Source organism: Otolemur garnettii, unplaced genomic scaffold (genome assembly GCF_000181295.1).
Source record: "Otolemur garnettii isolate 467f Iridium unplaced genomic scaffold, OtoGar3 scaffold00027, whole genome shotgun sequence".
NCBI classification, from domain to species: Eukaryota; Metazoa; Chordata; class Mammalia; order Primates; family Galagidae; genus Otolemur; species Otolemur garnettii.
Window position 1 is genome coordinate 3,076,443 of NW_003852422.1, and position 16,370 is coordinate 3,092,812.

Sequence of the window (16,370 nt, forward strand, 5' to 3'; positions counted from 1 at the left end):
CGTGTTTACCCAGGGAAGGGGCCGCACCACCACGGAGTGCGGTCTGTAGCGTGTTAATCCAGGAAGGGGCCGCACCACCACGGAGTGCGGTCTGTGTCGAATGCTTATTCTCCTCCACCTCCTTCACTTGGGGATCATGGGCTACTTTGTCAATACCTCTGACGTTCCCGGTCAGAAATCAGAAATGCCATAGCTTCAAAGACTGATTCAAGTTGACACAAGAGAACTTAAAAATTTGGCTAGGGCTGTTAGGTAAAAATACGATGTGTGCTTGAATGTCCAGCAGCACAGATACAGCCTAAACTACACTCGTTTTCTTTTCCTCCGTGGGTGTAGTCTGTTGTTCTCTCTAAATTGAAACAGGGAGCGGTGGTCCCCGAGGGGTGGCTGATGCTGGGTGGAGCTCGAGTGCTGTCCCTCTGGCTCCGTATCCTCTGCTGATCACGTGGGAGATTTCCACCCTACAGGAGATGCCCTTTCAAATTGGGGCTGGCAAATCAGAGTGGAGCCTGAGACAAACTTGGGAATTTTAGGTAAAATCGCTGGAGTTTGGGTGTGTGGAGAATGAGTCAGTTTCTGAATGAGCACTCACTGAATGGCCCTGGGCAGCCCAAGGCTGGGCATTGCCTGAGTCCGCACTGCCATGAGAGCACAGAAGCTGATGTCTCCGTCAGGGACACTTCATCGCACCCTCTGGGGAAGGGGCACCAAAAGCATGAAAGTTTTGATTTTTAGAGCCAGGTTGTAAGTGTCTCTTTTTGGTGGGGTCACTACAGCCTTTAAATGGCACACTCATCTTTTTTCTGTCCCCTGCACTTAAATCCATTTTACTGCCAACATCTAATTAGTTGTTAAAACTCCGGTCATGTGGCTTGTACTCAAAGCCCTTCACTATTTCTCATCACCACTGCCTTTCACCCAAGAGCTGCTCTGCCCTGGGTGGCCCAGGAACACACACCAGAAGCCCTCCTTGCAGGCATCACTGTGTCCCCACGTTCCTGTGCTCTGGCCCCTGGGGTCCAGCTGCTCTGGAACACACTTCACCCCCTGCTCTGGGCAGGGGCCAGCTTCAGCACCCTCTAGCTGCCTCTCGTCCTGCTCCTCCTCCGAGCCTGTCTAGTCACAGATCTCAGACGCCCTTTCTGGGGTGGCCATGCCTCCACTGAGGGGGCATCAAGCTTTTATTACTCAACGGGCATGACTGGGCCCTCCTGGGGGTGTGGCTCTGAGGACATGGAATCCCTGCAGGCTCTCTACAGGTCAGGTCAGATGTCCCGGCAGTTCTGAAGAAATGTGGGAGGGCCGGGACTGACCCCACAGGACCAACCCCACAGGACCAGGGCAGATGGGGTCTCCCCTCCTGGGAGGGCAGCTCCTTGCAGGGCTGCCGGCAGGGCTTCTTAGCAGCTGAGCAGGGGGTGGGCAGGAGGGGTGTGGAGCCGCACTGCCCAGAGGGCACTCACCTTGGAGAGGGGACATTGGGTCTTTAATTGAATTAGAGTTATTGGTACAGATGGTGCCTCTCCGAAATGTATCCTGAGTTGTTGAGGTCAGGCTGGTGCCTGGGGTGTGTTTGTTTAGCCTGTGACAGGAAATGAGGTGGAGGAGGCTTCGTACGATGTTCACTGGGGAGTTTTCTTCACACGGGGTTCTCAGGACAATCTGAATGTAACTGTGTGCTGTACATGTCAGCCACACGTCAGCAGAACTGAGTGCCCGCCCCTGCCTGGGGAGCCCCTGCAGTGGACGCCCTGTGGGCTGGGTGGCCGGCACTGGGCGGCACGGCTCGCGTGTGCGTGAAGGGGGAGAGGGCGTGCAGCCATGGCCACTGGGGAGGGCTGTGACCTGGAGGGAAAAGTCCTCCCTGGGAGGTGGTCCTGAAGCCACAGTGTCCACAGTCTGCTCCAGGATGACTCTGGGGCCTGTTTGGGGTAAATGAGCTCTGTCCTTTGGGGTGCATGAGATCACTTCCATGTGGCCAGGCCCAAAGGTCAGGTCCGATTGCCAGTACTGAGCACTGTTCCTGAAGTGGTGCTGCCGGAACTTCCCCTGTCTCCAGCGACTGGAGTGTCCCTGGTCCTGACATGGCCAGTATTTTATAACTGTAAGACTTTATTTTCACTCCCGCTAGAACCTGGGGCTGGAGTCAAAGGCTGACTGTGGAGTTCTCCTCTCGTGAACTGACAGAACTGACATGGGAGGAACCCTCAGGTAGGGAGAGAGGGTTGGGGATGTGGTACCCGAGTGCTCAGGAGGAAGGACACAGTGAGGAAACTTCAGTGGCAAAAAGAGTTGTGCTCTATGACATTCGTGCCCTCCCGAGTCTTCCCCACTGCCACCCAAAACACCTTTGGGGTGATAATGGTAAGGTTAAGTCCTGGCAGCCCCAGAACACAGGACACACTTGTCCATAGAGAACATTTTAACCTCCAGAAGGGCTGTGATGTGAATGATGGAATTCCTCAAGGGAGCTCTGAGCCACGTGCTTCAACTACAGAGTCTCCTCCGAGCCCTGTTCTGGTGGGGACAGGCCGGCAGGCTCTGGGCTGGGCACTGCTCAGACAGCTTAGGTGTCTCCCTTTAAAATTCCGAGAAGAAAAAGGCTGACGGGAATTTCCCTACTCATTCCCATCAAGACTCCCCTCCCTAACACAGCATGCACGCTCGTGTACACACGTGTGTATCCGAGCAAGCAGGCCTTTGCATCTGTGCACTCACATGTGTGGACACACGGATTTAATCCAGCAGGCCTGGTTGATGTGAAGCTCTCCTTTTGTGCACAGCAGAAGAAAGGGGCTAGAAAGCTCTTAGAGGTAAGGTACCCGATGTTTGAATATGAAACAGTGTTGCTTTTAAAACAAAACAAAACAGAACAGAATACATTCCTACCTAAGCATTTGCAAAGCCCCTTCCTCCTGGGCCTCTCCCCGTGCCCCCACTGAGCGCTGGGTGTTTGAAGGAAATCGTGGTGTGATCCTTCCGTGTGGCCTTGTATAGTCCCTAATGACAGGCATTACATCTGCACAGGGCCATAAATCAAATGTAGAGGCTGCTTTAAATGGGCTGCAGATGCTGAGGGTGCTGGCTTCCGAAGTGGCACTTTGCAAAGGAAAATGCCCAGGAGCCCGGCCACTGTCACCAGAAGGCGGGGTGGGTAGTGGCCAAGCCCACAACACACCTTCATTTTATGGGGGTAGGGGGGCGATCTTCAAATGCAGAGCTGTTCTGGACATGGGGAGGCTTTTCTGTAACAGCCTCTAAATGATTTAATTAGGACTTCACCGAAGCGATTTCCCTCCCCCAGTGGGATGTGGAGCATGTTTACAAGGTGTGTCATATCCTTTCCCCCTCCCCGGAATCCTCCCGCTGCCCTCCAGCCCCACCCCGTCCCGGCTTTTAATGTCCTGGCCCAGTAAGCCCAGGAGGATTCTTAGAGGCAAATGTACCCCGTGAAGCCTGCAATTACTGTCCCCGATTTCACTGGGGAAACTTTACAAGGCTGCACTGAAAAATCTTCCCCTACCCTCCCACTCCTTCTAAGAGAACGAAAAAATCCATCAAATTAACACATCAATGAGTTGATTGTAATCTCCAGGGCTCCGTGTAGTGCTCTCCAGCCTCCCAGACAGGAGGCCAGCATGATTTATCAATGCAAACCTAATAGCATCAATATGAATCTAACTAAAAATCAATATTTCATTACCAAATTGTTAGTGAGAATGAAGAAAAATTGCCGGAGTCAGAGCATTCTCTAGGGCAGGAGCATCCGGAGTTCAATGTGACAAGATGAGTGATGTGTGACTCCAGGCCCAGGAAGGACGCGGAGGACACGGGAGGACGGCCACCCGGACGCCCGCGGCCGGGAACAGCTCCTTCCTCGCTGCTGTGGCTTCTGCCTTTCTTCTTTCTTTTCCGTCTCTTCACAGAAAGCAAAAAATCAGTGTGAGAAGGGAAAACAAGGCAGGCTTGACGCTTAGCCCTGTCCACAGCAGGACTGCCTGGGAAGGAGCATCCAGGTTCCAGTCGCCCAGTCTCAAGGGCTGGGGGCTGAGGGAACCCTCTGCAGGCCGCCGCCCTCTACCCATGAATCCACACTGGGGATCTTCCTGACACTCTGCCGGGCATGGTGCACTTGGTTTGCATCGAGCCATTTTACCAAAAACTAGAGGAAAAGTGGTGTTGAAATATATCTCTTGGGTCTGCACTGAGTGGCCCCCTGTGGTTGTGCAAGACGCCGGATGTCCCCTTGCTGGGCTGGGAAGGAGTGCAGGATGCACTTGATCAGATGTGTCTGTTTGAGTGGTGCTGCGACAGCTCCAGGTCTGCTGTCACCCACAGACCCAAGGCCATGTGTTGAAGAGGACAGCTACCGATGGGAAGAAGGAAAGGGCATGGACAACGCTGTGAGTGAACAGGATGGGGCACGAGGTTGGGATACTCCTTACAAGTTGAGCACTTGTGTCCCAACACTGCTGGTCCCCTCTGCACACAGGGCTGTGGCTCCATCTTTGACGGTAGATTTGAGATCATTAAGAGTTCTGGGCTCCATCCCAAAGAAGGGCCTAGAAAACCTCCCGGTGTTGGCTGGGACCCTCAGAGTCTGTTCCCGCCAGATGGGAGCAACGCAGCCTTGTCCTGTGCTGGTCTCGTTCCATCCGTAGTCTCACCCTGGGTCTGCTCTCTGTAGCCAGGGGATGGTGAGAGAGACATAATCAGGAGGATGACTCCAGACAAGGCCAGCTTTCTACTCTCGTAGACTTCAGTAGAAAGACCATTTCAGTATGGTGAAACAGAGACCAAGAGTGTGGGCACTGGAGTCAGACCAGGATGAGTGCTCACCTCTGCTACGGCTTGGCCACGGGACCACAGGCATGTTTTTACAGACTTCTGCAAACCTCAGTTTCTCCGTTTGTGGGGTGGTTCTGAGGATTACATTAGACACACATGCGGAGGGTTTGGTGTGCTGACTAGAACTTAGCCAGCCCTCGGGACATGTCAGCATCGACCCTGTCACTTGCCTTCTCTGGTGACCCTGATGATAAAATACAAGAGCACCCGAATGCACCAGGCGAAGCTCTCTGACTCTCTGCATCTCCTTTGCAGGCTCTCCTTACCTGCTCTCCGGCATGGTGATGCTTTTGGCATTATTCTCTGTTGGTGATGATCTCCACTTGACTGAGGCGTTTCATATGGGTGTGTCCTGAGGGTTTATAGGGTGGGTTGGTGTTCTTGCTTCCATGACAGTTTGACACTGCAGTGTGTTAAATCAAGTCAGAGTCCTAGGATAAGTTTGGAGTCCTATGAGGCATTTTGCTTATCTTTGGGAACACCCAACAAAACGAGTGTTCTGGGATGCTGTCAGGACCAGTCCTGTCCTTGATGCTCCCGCCTGCACCGGACACTTGGTCTGCGCCCATCAAGGAAGCTGACTGCTTCTCTCAAGTTCCATACTAGCCTGGTTACCATAATTTCTCCCGGCCGTTAAGTACCTTCCAGGAGCTAGAGACACTGGACCAAGAGTTCAGAGCAGAGATTGTTTTGTTTCTCTTTTCTTGTAACTGATTTGGCGTCCTTTGTCTTTCCCACATGGACAGATGGCAGAACCATGACAGAGCACGTCTGGAGAGCAGAGGCTGCAGGGCTCCAGGAGAGAATGTTCCCATTCTGGCCTCATCTGTGCAGAAATGACACTGTAAGGCATAGACTATAATCTGAATGGGAGTGAACCTGACCCTTCAGAGCAAGTGGGAGTCAACCCCACAGAAGGGCAGTGAGGATAGCAATGGAAATCTCTGCTTCTCTCACCAGTTCCACTCACAGGCTCTGCCAACTTACTAGAAGTTTCCGGGCTACTTTTTACTTTCAGTTCCTCCTTGGCTCCTGTGGGATCTGCCCACAGTCCTGGTCTCCTCATAGGAGGTCCTGCCTGGCTCATGTCTCCCTCTCATCATTACCCAACTCTTCATTAGCTCACTGGCTCCCCTCTCTCTCCTGGTAAAAAGCTGCCATGACGATTCCCTTTCCACACGACAGTTTGCGTCTTCCTTGCCAGCTGCACACCATTATCACCTTTCTGCTCTAAAATCACCCCCTTCTCCCAGGATCCTTACTTCCTGCCCTTTGATCTGCTAAGTGGGACTGAACCCTCCTCCTCTGGGCCTCAGTCTCTCACATGCTTTGATGCCACTCGGTAACATGAGCCCATTGGGGCACCTTCCCTTTGGGGTCCAGAGACCAGGGACTGGGCCCCCCTTTCGTGCTGAGACTAAAGGACTTGCAGGCTGACATGTTTCCAGGCGCCTCCAGCACGCCTGTTCCAAACGCTCTTCCACTTCCCTGGTGTCACCACCAGCAGTTTGTCTGCACACTGGACAGACGTCACGGGGCCTGGAAGCAAAGCTCGGACACGCAGTTGTTCTGAACACTGCTCTGCCAAAGGCTTTCCTGGCATCTCAGAGCATTTTTCAGGGTGCTCTGCCTGGTGTGTCACAAACCCCTGCTGTCTCCTGGCCCCATCACTCCTTCTTGGGGTCCACCCTTCTCCAAACCCCAATGTCCAACCCCCCTAGGGCTGCAAGAACAACCTTTTGAAAATACCTTTCTGCACTTCTCTTTCCCTTTTTCTCCTTCTTCCCTTCCTTCTTTCTCCTTCTCCTTTGAATTTTAAAAATTCTCATATTCTCTTTATCCTAATTTTACTATTAATATGCCCATTATTCCTCACCCAGCTGGCTGTGTGCGGGGAGTGTGTGAGAGATAAATCCTCATGAGAAGACAATGTGCGGGGCTCACTGGCAGTGATCACGTAACTGGGACTCCTCACGCAGTCGCCTTGTAACTAAGTTCCATCGACCCCGTCCCGCATCCTAGTCGGTATTGCTTCATCTGGAAAATATTTTTACCATCACTATAGTTTACCCCCAAGGGCCACGAAACACCATAGCTTTGAAGATTAACTCGCAAGGAAGTGAAACACAGCCTGGCTATATTTGCTGCACTTCCTCCGAGGGTTCTGATGCCTGGATCCGTTTCTTTTAGTCTCTGCGATTTTTCTTTTATTTCTACCCATATGGTGCATAATGCTGACTCGTCTTATCCAGTGATATAGAGGAGAAAGTGGTGACCTTCCCAGGACGCTCCCCTGTCCTCCACCTGTCTCAGTTGACATCAGGAAAGACCTTCCGTGTGTTTACATGGCTTGGTCTTTTCAGCCTTATATTGAGTTTGTTTATCATTTTTACGATTGTGAACCATTAGACATCATGCACATTCCTCCTAATATAATGCTGGAAAGGAGGCTGGAGGTATGACATGGTCACCAACTGTAGAACGCCCACCACATACACAATTATATGGTGGTAGGGTCTCTACCTTTTGGTTAAAAAAAAAGAAATGGTCTTCAATTCAGAAGATCTGGATCTGGCGTTACCTCTGCTTCCTGTTATAATGGGCGAATCCTTTTCCTGTCTCAATGTTTTGCTATGTTTTTCTTTTGCCTTTTAACAATTATAAGGTAGGTGAGACTGTGTGTAGGAAGTGCAGATAGGTCCACAGGAATTTATGGGTTAAGCTGCCCTCTCAGCCCTTCCCCAGGATCAGCCTGATCATTCAAAATTGCGCTTTGTCTCCCATAGTTTTCTGTCTCCCATATTTCTGAACATTTTTTCTTTCTCCGAGTACAAAGATTCTAGCTGGTTATTAGGGAGAAAATGTTTTTAAACTAAATCCCCCTAAGGTATAATGGCCACCAGTGCAGACTCATATTCTCAGAGATATCTGCTCTTTCAAATAGATGTTTGAAGTCTAACCACAAATAATTACTTAATTTCCAACTGTGTAAATGAAAAAAACCGCATTTTGACCAGGGGGGCCTTTGTCAGTCTGCGCTCTCACCAGTTCTCCCTCTAGGCCCTGTGTGTCCCCTGGGCTGAGGGGAGGAGCTGAGGGGTGGACACCACACACGCAGGCAGCACTGTGGGGTGGGCAGAACTCGGGCTTCTGCTCCCCACCCCCGCCAGGCCTGTGAGGTGTGGAGACAGCACAAAGCCTCCCTGCAGCTTGCCAAGCACCCTTGGGAGGGAACCCCAGCCCTACTGATGCAACCTGAGGAGGTCCCTGAGGAAATATAAACCCTTCCAGCCCCTGCCCTTTCATTGGAAACTGCATGTCTCCAGTGAAAGTCCTTCTCAAAAGTTATGCCTGAAGACAGCAGTGCAGGGCTAACAAAATGACATTCTGAACGTATTAGAAAATCAAGTCGCAATTGTAGGGCTTGATATCTTTTTTATTTGCTCATTTGTACAGCTGTTGATAAAACAGACACCTTCTAATTGTTAGCTAGTGGTAAAAAGGGTTTTTTATTTTTTCCACAGATTTGCTCTTAATTGCTGAATGATTCTTTAAGAATTTTCCCGTTTCCGTTTCACGGTGTGGACTGTCTCTACTCAACAACTTTACTCCTGGAAAGTGACAGTACCCTCATCTGTCATCACTTTGTGCTTTGGGGGCTTTTGTTTAATAGAATTCAGGTTTGTTGTTTCTTAAACTATTTTATATTAGTTTTTCTACAAGTTTGGTAAAGAAAGCGGAAGACTGGATAAGGAGACTGGTCTGTGACCTCCCCGATGAGGAGAAGTTTCTAGAAAATGTTCCTCCACCCCCTTCCTGACTTCCACACACCACAGCTGCTTTCTTCCCAGCCCACAGATGCACCAGAGCTGCCCCCAGCACTGCCCAAGGGGACGCTGAGAGATGTGCAGACCTGAGGTCCAGGTGTGACCATGAAAGACTGGAGTTTGGAATCCCAGGGTGAGATGAGGATGGAGACCTAACTTGTCTCCCAGCCCGTATCTGCTTTCTGAAAGGTGAGATGGGGGATTCAGAGAAGGAAAGTGAGGACGCTGGATCCTTCCAACCTGACCGAGTGGTACATGGCCCTTCGGGAGGAAGTTCTGAATCAGGGTATTCTCTGCCATCATTGTACAAACTTGCGTATCAAGTGAGTTTCTTTCCTCAGAGAATAAATTCACAGTCATACTTGGTGGCGCAGTGGGAATAAAAAGCAGACAAAAAACCTCTCCCCACCCCCAACTCTCTGTGACTGCTACCCAGGCATCCAAGTCACAAGGGCTCAACCTCCTTGAGATGCTAGTTGTCAGGACACTGTGGAATTGCTTTCAGATGTGAGAATAAAAAATTTTAAATCTTATTAAAGAGACACTAGGGATTTTTGATATAAAGGAAATCACCCAACTTTCAGGACGAAGTCTGTTTAAACTGATACATCTGCGTTAGGATTTGGATTCTGGGCTGGAATTTGAAAATGACCTCTGCCATGCTTATAGAAGTTCATACCCTGACTGTTACTGTCTTAGAGGCAAAGGACCTAGGATTTTGTCACAGCACCCTCTGCTGAGTTTTAAGTTTTAAGAATGAAATTGGATTTTGCAAAGACAATATAAAAACATGATATTTTCCTCATGGTCACTTATAGATCTGTGCTGCTAATAATCAATGTTTCACCTTAATTTTAAACCAATTTTAAAGCCACCCTGGAGACAGTGTCCAAAGTTTCATCTTGATGAAAGGAAAATAAAAAAAAAAATGTTTTAAGCAAAAGCAAGACACAGAGTTTAAAATTCAAAATAGCCCCCCCCTTTTCTGTTATTACGCTCTGCTCCAAATATTCTGGAGATGTGGTCTAATTTAGGGAGATTGATTCCCCCCAAATTCACCAACCTTCCACTTACATTTCTCAATTGATTTTAAAATTGCAAAAGAAGAAAATAAACACCTCCTGGTCAGTCTTAATAAGATTACCAAGCTTCAGCAGGGATCTGTTTTTATTATCGCGAACGTTCACTCTGGCAGCCTGCATTAGGAGTGCAGGTGCTGGCACAGGAGCCTTCTCTGAGACGGTCTTATTTCACCCTGCTTTGAATATTAGCAATCAGGCCTCTATGTGGATTCACATAAGGGAAGAAAAAAATTAGCTAAAGCCATAAAGATAATTAATCTTTGTTTGAAATGGTATTTTCCTTTCTGCTGCCGTTCGTCATGTGGAAACATTAAAAATCCCTTTCCCTGTAGCGCAAGCCAAAGGGATGCTCTTTGAAACTGCTGGAAATATCCCTTCCCCTTCTCTTCCCTCCGCCCTTTCTCCTCCCAAGCCTTAGGAGTCTGCTCCCGATCCAAAGGCCATCACCCCGTCTTCCTCACACGTGATTGAAACCCACTGTCATCCAAGTCTGATCCCAAGACGTGCGAAGGTCATCAGAAAGCACAAGAGCTGTGCTGGGGAGCGGACGAGAGCAACCTCCCTGCCCTTCTAAATTGGGGTGTTGCCCCTTTCGGGTTGTTATTATGACAATTTCTTTACAATCAATGCGGCTGTGTCGGCGAGGGTCTACAGATGGCGTTTCCTCTCTCTCTTTCCACTGGGCTGTCTTCTGTCATTTTTTCCTTCTTGTATTCTGATGAGTTCTTCGTATCTAGCAAGGGCTTGGCTTAATTAGATATTTAAATGATTTTGAGCAATGCTGTTTCTTTAACTCCTAACTGCGACAAACACATATGAAGCATACTGTTGGCGGCATTTAATCAACAGCAGTCAATTTATCATTTTCACAGTTTTAGTGAGTGGTTATGAATCACTAAAATCACAGGTATTGTAGACGCAGCGTTGTGGCGCTATCATTAACAAATACAGCGCACACAGAGGGATGACTTGGTAATTGAGTGGGACTAATAAGAATACATCATTTAGCCGTGTGTGACAAACTGTGCCTCCAAACACAAGCATGGAAAATTCACGTTTTGCTTAATAAATAAATTACACAGCCGATGTATTATACATAATTTGTGTCCTAGTGGATTTGAGTGATATATAATGCATGGTCCAAGTCATTTATTTATTAAGACTAACTATATATATTGCAGGAGGGGAATTTTAAACTCCAGGGTGAGGCCTGCCTGGCTAACTGCTGAGCTGCTGAACTGCTGAGTTTGATTGGGCAGGAAATGAGGGACGCTTGGGGAGCGGGGGCCTGGGCTGCCAAATCACTGTCCCCGGCTTTGCCTCCGTCTGCCCATGGCCAAGGGGGAAGGCGCCTTCCAACTCTGGCAGCATGGCAAGAGATGCTCTATTCTCAGAGATGAAAAAAATAAAAACATTCCTAAGGATATCTGAGATTTAAAAGTTATATCATTATTTATTATTATTATTTGAGACAGAGTCTTACTCTATCGCCCTGGGAGAGAGCCCTCCAACTCCTGGGATTGAACAATCCTTTTGCCTCAGCCTCCCAAGTGGCTAGGACTATAGATGGGCACATGTATTTTTTAAAGTTCATTATGTCAAACATATGTGGGGCATGCTAAATCTCAAAGGGGCTAGCAATTTGCTTTCAGGATGATTGATAATGGAGAGGGAACCATGAGTATCATCACATGTAGCATATCCAGATGGGGGAGAAAAACATAGCTGAGACAGCTTCCCTAGGGGAGGCCATTTTCCTGGTTTGCATAATTTAGAAGCCAGAGTTTGACATAATCATGGGGCCCAATCCTTGCGGAGGACATGCTGAAACTTCAGGGTGTTTGGTGGAGGGACTGGGTATGCTTCCAGCATGGATGATCTTCGTGTGGTTTTTATGAATGTTATCACAAATGCGTGCCTCTCTAAAGGAGCCGCGAGATCTGATGGGAATTTCAGTTCCTTTTCAGGAAGCAAGTGAATCCCCCTAAAATAAATGAACAAGTAAATCAAAAAATCCATAAAAACAAACAAAACTTGTCCCTAACCCCAAAACCCTTTACAGAAGATTTGACAGAATTGTTGGAAGCTGCCGCCTGGCTCTGGGTGCCTGCCATGACATCGTGGTACTTTTCCTGAAAGCCCTTATTATTTTGTGCATATTACTATTTTTGGATTTTTCCAGGTCTCTAATCTCACAGGTCACCTGAAGATCACTCTAGGGCTGGCCTGTGGCTTTTGCCCATCCACCCCCGGAGTCCTGCCTGCTTTATTTACCGCTCCCATTTGCCAGTCCCTCTTTCTAGTTGAAGGCCTGAGGCTGGCTCAAGCGCCTGCCGTCAAGATAGTGGGGCGAGCAGGTTGAGTTCTGCTTCGGTGTGTGGGAAATGCTTTCTGACCCAGGCATCAATGACGGCCAATCATGCAGAGTTCTGCGAAGCTCCCTCAGTAAAAGCATCCTGCCCGCATTGGCAGAAGCAGCCTAGGACCTACACCCACTGCAACACACATCAGGATCACACTGCTGTGACCCCATCCCCTGCTCCCTAGCCCAGGACAACTAGAAAAGCGGCCTGCATTTGTGTCCCGCTCCACTGAAACTGCTCTCTCCACGGTGACTCACAGGGTCCTTCTGGCAAAGGCACCGCCAGGTTCTCCCACCTGCTCTTGACCCCACCTTCTCCTGGGTGGACCAGTTTCTCTGCTGGACTTCCAGGACACCGTCCCACACCCTTGGTTTTCTTCCTGCCTCCCTCATTTTCACTTCCCTCTGCCTCTGCTTTTTTCTGGAGAAAAGTGTCTCATTCTCCAGACCCGGGATGTGGGATCGACTGCCCAGGCCTTAGTCTAGGCAGAGCCTCTGTGTGGACAGACTCACCTCTGTTATGCCAGTGCTCTGCACGCTGACACTGCAAATGCGTAAAGGTCCATTTAGCGATGATGTCTGCCACCCTGCCGTCTCCCTCCAGACCCCTTCTGGAGCTGACTTGTCCCAAAGTATGTCCCAAACTAAGCTCTCACCTCCCAGCAAACCCTGCTGTCCTCCCATCTTTACCCATTTCAGTGGGGACAGCAACTCAATTTTTCTAGTTTCTTAGACTCCACGTCTCAAAATTACACTCAACTCCTTTCTTTCTGTCATTTTTACACCCAAATTTACGGGAAATCCTTTTGACTCTGCTTCAAATACATCTTTAAAAGCTAATCACTTTTTTTTTGGGCCGGGCCTGGGTTTGAACCTGCCACCTTTGGCATATGGGGCTGGTGCCCTACCCTTTTGAGCCACAGGTGCCACCCCAAAGCTAATCACTTCTGAAGGAAGGGTGTTCAGAGTGGCGTGTTGAGGACTCTACAGATCGATTCTTCATTAAAGCAATTGTCAACATTTTCCAGAACGCTAGAAAAAATGACCAAAGTCAATACTCTGAACAACACTGACTTAAGAAAAACTACTGGACTGGGTGGTATTTTGACTTGGCCTGCACCCATCGGCCTGTCCTTGGTTCTGCAGCACCCATGGCAATCTGCTGTCTTCAAATCATGGTATTCGTGAAAACCAACAGCCCCCTGGTGCTGGACGGGGCAGAGTGTACATGGAGCTCCTCAAAAGACTCATCCCCAAGAAACTGTCAGGAGCCAACCTGCCTTGGAGTCCTGGTAAAAGCCCCATTCTCAGGACATTGTTATTATTTGCCTTGACACTGAGCTTCACAGGAAAAATTCTATCTCCAGGGTATTTGTTAAAAATAATTGGCTGCATTTTTCTTCCAAACATCACACCTGCCTAAGGCTGCAATACCAGTGGGACAATCAAAGGCCTGACCGAAAAAATTAAAAACAGGTACCTGGGGAAGAAGAGGCCCAGAGAGGGCTTTGAGAGGCTCCGGAAAATTCCTGCAGGATTGAAGGCTGAGTTCATGTGGGGGAAAGACCTAAAGAGGCCCCCAAGGACTCCCCTCCAGAGAGGTGGACTCCCCTCCACCTTGAGACCCTGCTCAAGCAGGCAGTGAAGGTGAGGAGGACGGGTGTGTCCTAACACACAGGGCCTGAGGGTGTCTGCAAGACGTGCTGGCTGACGCATTTCCAGAATCTCTGACCAGCCGTTAACTGACAGCTGAGATGACCAAGTAGAGGGTTCAGCAGTGACCCGGGGCAGGAAGTTCAGACTTCATGGAATTAAACAAAACAAAACACAAACCAGCCACAACCACATGTCCTGGAGCAAGGGGACAGGATCAGATTTCCAGGGTCACCTCATTCTATTATCTCAAGTCTTCAGTATTCAACAAAACATGATAGGACATAGGAAGAAACAGAAAATGTGACTCATACATAAGGGGAAAAAGCAGCCAGGAGAAAGTATCCCTGAGAGGGCCCAGATGTTGGGCTTATCAGACAAAGACGGTAAGTGTTAAATTGTACATATGTTGAAAGAACTGAAAGAGTGGAAACCAAACCACTCCTTGTCACAGCTGCCGCTCCTGTCCTGGGGCTCCGCTCCACCTGGACTGCTGGGGCGGCTCCCATCACTTCCCTGCGTCACCGACACCCCCTACATTACCCTGGTCCTGCAGCAGCTCAGGGCATCCTCTAAACACAGAAGTTGGCTCACGATAACCTCCTGGGTGCTTGCCACCTGCTCACATGAGAAACCCAAATCCTCATTAAGGCTAGGGCCTAATGTCAGGATTCTCACCTGCTTCTCTGATCTCAGGCCTGTGACTCTCCCTGCTTAGCCTTGGGGCCTCCTCTCCTCCAGGATGACACAGCCCTGCCTCTGGGCCTTTCCCTTCCTCTGTCTGAACCTCCTGCCCCAGATGATCCTGTTCCCATACCCTCTCTTCCTTTCCAAATATGACTTTCTTGACCATCCTTTATGACCTGTACTCCCTCACACCACCAGATCTATTACAGTGTATTTTTTCTCTTATTCCCTTCTCGAGAATGCAGGCTTAGAGAGGTGAGGGGCCTGGCCTCTGACATGCTCCAGTGCAGCTCTGCACCTGTTCATGGCAGGTCCTCCATAGCCATCCGTGGGTGGGCAGTGTAGTGGTTAGGCCAGGTGGGTGATTTTATCAGGATTGCTGATTATGGAGATCTTGTCATTGCAAGGTGCTCCCCTGCGCTCAGTGGCAGAAACTTGGAAAATCTCTCCCCTTTTGCCACCTTTGAAACATTGAAATAAGTGTCTCCATGTTATATTTTCTGAGTGGGGTAAAGTGAGGTGCTGGTATTCACATGATGACAGTTGGTTTCAGTTAATTGCCTAGAAGATTTTCAAACCACCATGCCCCACACAAATTGAGAGATGAGCATCTGATGTCCGGCACGTTGGGACTTAGGGTGTCATCACTGCACGTCCACCTTGCCCATGCCCAGGGGCCTTGTGCACAGCCGGGCTGAAAGTGGATGGTTTGGGGAGGTGGTACACTCGGATACTAGAAAGAGAAACTGGCTCTGAATCGCTTCTTGGACTTCTGTCTGGGACCGAGCGCAGGGAACAAGGCTGTAGGGAAATCATGTGGCAAACGTTTCCCTTTGTTTCACTTTGGACAAGAGACAGGTTATTAAAGGAGAGGAAGGGTAGGATTTGAAGACGACTCAAGAGAGTTTTCAACTGGCATCCGTTCAACAAACGTCTATGTGGCAATCACCACATGCTTTCTGGACATGCTAAGTTGGGGTCCCAGCCACCTTGGAGCCTCACAGGGACAGAGGTGCCAGGCAGATGATTGTAGAGATAGACACAGGATCATAATTCTGGGAAGCTGTAGCACATACTGCAGAGGACTGAGAAAGTGTAAAGAGATCATCATTGTCTTCTCTGTGGTAGGTGAGGTCAGGTCTCCATGAGGGCATCATAACTATCTGGAGATGCAGGGGTGTGTGTGGAAATTTATCAGACACAACTAGGGACAGGTGTCTCAGTTGGAGAGAAGAGTTATAACAATGGTTTCAAGGCAGGGTGAGTCAGCTCAGTGCGGACATGCGGAGAAGGTCAGTGTGGCTATAGCTTCACAGAGAGGAAGCAAGGGGGGTGTGATGAGGCAGAGGGGCCTTGGGTGCAGGGGCTACACAAACCCACTCAGTGCCTCACACGAGGTTGTACCCACCATTTTCTGCGGAGCCCAGCTGGGGCAGAGGCAGGATGGAGGTGGGGAACTCTTCAATAAGCTGCAAGGGGAACGGGATGGAAAGAATGAAATTTAATCTCTTGGAGGCCAGAAGTCCAAGGTCAAGTTGCCAGGAGGGCTGGTCCCTTTTGAGAGCTCTCAGGGTTTTCTCCCCTCCCTACTCCTTCCCGGCTGCTGGTGGCTATAGGATGCCCTTGGCATGGGACCTTGTAACTTGGCTCTCTGCCCCGTCTGCACACGGTTTTCCTGGCGACCCATCTGCACATGGTGCTCCTGACGACCTGTCTACACACGGTTCTCCTGGCACGTCCATCTGCACTGGGTTCTCCTGGTGACCCATCTGCACACGGTTCTCCTGGTGCGTCCCATCTGCACACGGTTCTCCTGGTGCGTCCCGTCTGCACTGGGTTCTCCTGGTGCATCCGTCTGCACTGGGTTCTCCTGGTGCATCCCATCTGCACACGGTTCTCCTGGTGCATCCC